Below are 4289 nucleotides of genomic sequence, written 5' to 3' on the forward strand. Positions count from 1 at the left end.
TCACTGGGGATACGATGGCTTACTTTGGGCTCAGAGGCCTGACATTCTTGTCTTCTTATATTAATAAGAAAAATAAAACAAAATAGTGGTAAAGTGTTGGAGCGGTGAAAATTTTGGGGGGTGGTATGGAGAGATAATGGGCGATGTTTCTCAGGGCTGCTTTGAGCGGGATTGGGGCGGCGTGGGAACCTACAGGGGGAGAGATTCAAATGAAGAAATATTTTGGGGTAAGGGCTGATATTGTGGGGTTGTTAGAAGGAGCATTTGTCGTATAGAATTATTGGTGATGGTCTGGATACGGTTTTGTATGAATTGAGAAACTAAACGGAAGACACAAGGTCTGAGTAAGAGAAGGAGAAAACAGGTATTAAAGGACTAAGAACTGGGAGGACCCAGGATGCCCAATTAAAGAGTGTCCAAGGGGGTTCAGCATAATTATTTGCTTGGTTGGCGAGTTTTTGGGCTCTATCCTTGAGTTTTTTTATGTTGTCATATACCAGGCCAGATAGATTTAGGTAAAAACAATACTCTTCATTTAAAAGTATACAGAGTCCCCTTTTCTTAGCAGTAAGTCGAGGCCTCAATGATTTTGGAGGAAAGAGAAATGCAAAGCCAGCAATTGTTTGTTAAAGGATTAAAAACAGCTAGGAGAGAGTGAGTGAGATTGATAGTGTGGTGGAGATGGCTGGGGAGAGGTAGAGGGTGGCATAAGAACGGGAATGAGAATAAGAGTGAGTATAAAAGTAAAGACTAGAACTTCATCAGGGTGAAAGTATTGGAGGGTACCTTGCCACTGAAGATCATCTATCCACTTCAAGAAAGATTTAAGGCGATTTGAGGTAAAACCAGGAGCCACTAAATACCAAGAGCCTGAGAAACTGAGGCAGGAAGGCCAAACCGAGGAATTATGTCTGACAGAATGAAGAAATGACCACAGTGGCCTTCTCAGACCCCGTGGGAAAGGCCTCTACCCATCCAGTGAAAGTGTCTACCCAGACCAAGAGGTATTTTAGTTTCCCGACTCGAGGCATGTGAGTGAAGTCAATTTGCCAGTCCTGGGTGGGGGCAAATCCCCAAGCTTGATGTTTAGGGAAGGGAGGGGGCCTGAACAATCCCTGAGGAGTAGCAGAATAGCAGATGGAACACTGAGAAGTGATTTCCTTAAGGATAGATTTCCACGATGGAAAGGAAATGAGAAGTTCTAAGAGGTGGGCTAGTGGCTTGTAACCTACATGGAAGAGGTTACAAAATGATGACAAAATAGAATGGGCCTGTGAGGCTGGAAGGAGATATTTTCCTTGGTCCAGGAACCATTTGCCTTGTGTGGGAAGAGACTGATAGGTAGAAGTTTCAGTGGGGGAGTAGGTGGGAGTGACCAGATGAGAAGGAGAAAAACTGCCATGAGGGATAGAAGTTGGAACGCTAGCTGCTTTTTTAGCTACCTTATCAGCATAAGTGTTGTCCTAAGCGATGGGATCTGATGCCTTTTGAGGGCCCTTGCAGTGTATGACTCCAGCTTCCTTTGGAAGTAAAGCGGCCTTGAGAAGAGTTTTTATTAAAAAGGCATTAATGATGGAGGACCCATGCGTAGTGAGGAAACATTTCAGCCCATAAAACAGCATGGTGGTACAGGATATGGAGTCAGTATAAATATTGACGCATAGTCCCTTTGCAAGAGTGAGGGTCCGAGTTAAGGCAATGAGTTCAGCTTGCTGAGAGGTAGTGGAGTGGGGCAGAGCGGTAACCTCAATGATAGATGTGGAAGATACTATAGCATAGCCTGCCTTTGCTGGTGTGTGGCAATTAGGCCTGGTGGAACTGCCATCAATAAACCAAGTGTGAAAAGGGTGAGGAACAGGAAAGAAGGAAACATGGGGAAATGGAGTGAATGTCAGGTGGATCAGAGAGATACAGTCATAGGGGTCAGGTGTAGTATCAGGAATAATGTGGGAGGCCAGATTGAAGTCCAGACCAGGAACAATGGTAATTGTGGGAGACTCAACAAAGAGTGAGTATACCTGAAGGAGCTGGGGGGGGCAGAAAGTATATGCATCAAGTGTGAGGAGGAAAATAGATTTTGGAAGTTAAGAGAACTGTAGAGAGTGAGTTGAGCATAATTTGTGATTTTGAGGGCCTTTAAAAGTATTAGGGCAGCGGCAGCCGCCGCACACAGACATGAAAGCTAGGCTAAAACAGTAAGGTCAGGTTGTTTGGATAAAAAGGCTACAGGGCACAGTCCTGGCTCTTGCGTAAGATTTCTGACCACATAGCCCTGCACTTTGGCTGTGTGTAATGAAAAAGGGTTGGGATGAGTTAGGGAGAGCTAGTGTGGGGGCAGCTTCTAGGGCTGTTTCTTAAGGAATGGAAAGGAGTGGCGAAAGGATTTAGGATCTGTGGGGTCAGCTAGGTTTGCTTTTGTGAGTTTATACAATGGCTTAGTCCGGATGGTAAAACTAGGTATCCAAAGGCGAAAGTATCCTACCATGCCCAGGAAGGAAAGGAGTTGTTTTGTAGAAGGGGTTAGGGTTTGGGAGATTAGCCGGACACGATCAGCAGGGAGAGCACATGTGTTTTCATGAAGAATTATGTTGACATATGTAATGGATGAGGAAGAAATTTGGGCTTGACTGAAGTAATGGGGGCTGTCTGCGAAGCCTTGTGGCAGTACAGCCCAGGTAATTTGCTGAGCTTGATGGGCGTCAGGGTCAGTCCAAGTGAAAACGAAAAGAGCCTGGGATGAAGGGTGCAAAGGAATAGTAAAGAAAGCATGTTTGAGATCCAGAACAGAATACTGGGTTGTGGAGATGTTGTGGAGGGAGGTATTGAAGATAGGAGAGTATATGGCTTTGGCATCACGGGGTGGATAGGCAAGACAATTTGGTTGATAAGACACAGATCCTGAACTAACCTGTAAGGCTTGTCTGGTTTTTGGACAGATAAAATGGGGGAATTGTAAGGGCAGTTTATAGGCTTTAAAAGGCCATGCTGTAGCAGGCGAGTGATAACAGGCTTTAATCCTTTTAAAGCGTGCTACAGGATGGGATATTGGCGTTGAGTAGGGTAAGGGTGATTAGGTTTTAATGAGATGGTAAGGAGTGCATGATCGGTCGCCAAGGAGGGAGTAGAGGTATCCCATACTTGTGGGTTAAGGTGTGGAGATACAAGGGGAGGAGGTGAAGGAGGCTTTGAGCTGGGGGAAAAGGCAGCAACGAGGTGTGGCTGTAGCCCAGGAATAGTCAGAGAAGCAGAAAATTTAGTTAAAATGTCTCGACCTAATAAGGGAGCTGGGCATGTGGGAATAACTAAAAAAGAGTGCATAAAGGAATGTCCAAGTTGGCACCAGAGTTGGGGAGTTTTAAGAGGTTTAGAAGCCTGGCCATCAATACCCACAACAGTTACGGAGGCGAGGGAAACAGGCCCTTGAAAAGAAGGTAATGTGGAGTTGGTAGCCTCCATATTGATTAAGAAGGGGATGGACTTACCCTCCACTGTAAGAGTTACCCAAAGCGTCTGTGATAGTCCAGGAGGCTTCCGAGGTGATCGGGCAGCGTCAGTCTTCAGCCGCTAAGCCGAAAAGATCTGGGAAGGAGTCAGTCAGAGCCTTGGGCCAGTTGGACAGTCCAATTTCCAGTGGGGTCCTGCACAGATGGGACACCGCTTAGGTGGAATCCCAGGCTGCGGGCATTCCTTGGCCCAGTGGCCAGATTTCCAGCACTTGTAGCAAGCTCCTGGGGCAGAAGGTTCTGGAGGAACCCCTGGCAGCTGTGGTTCAGTCGTTTGGAGTTCTTGTGTGCTAGAGATGTGGCTGGGGTTTGTCTCACAGTGGAGGCAAGGAACTGCAACTCAGAAATACCTTGCTACTTGGCTACCTCTACTCTATTATTGTACACCTTGAAGGCAAGGTTAATTAAGTCCTGTTGTGGGGTTTGAGGGCCAGAATATAATTTTTGGAGCTTTTTCTAATGCCAGGAGCTGACTGAGTGATAAAATGCATATTAAGAATAAGGCGGCCTTCTGGCCCCTCTGGGTCTAGGGCAGTAAAGCGTCTAAGGGTTGCTGCTAATGGGCCACGAAATGGGCTGGGTTTTTATATTTGATGAAAAAGAGCCTAAATGCTAGCTGATTTGGAAGAGGTCGGATAAAGAAAAAAGAAGCATTAATCTTGACTATGCCTTTAGCTCCAGCCACCTCTTTAAGAGGAAGTTGTTGGGCAGGTAGGGGAGGGCTAGTCGTGGAACGAAACTGTAAGCCAGGCCAGGTGTGAGGAGGGGAGGTGATAAAAGGATTAT

The sequence above is a fragment of the Pan paniscus genome, chromosome 6, assembly GCF_029289425.2.
Source record: "Pan paniscus chromosome 6, NHGRI_mPanPan1-v2.0_pri, whole genome shotgun sequence".
In the NCBI taxonomy this organism is placed as follows: domain Eukaryota; kingdom Metazoa; phylum Chordata; class Mammalia; order Primates; family Hominidae; genus Pan; species Pan paniscus.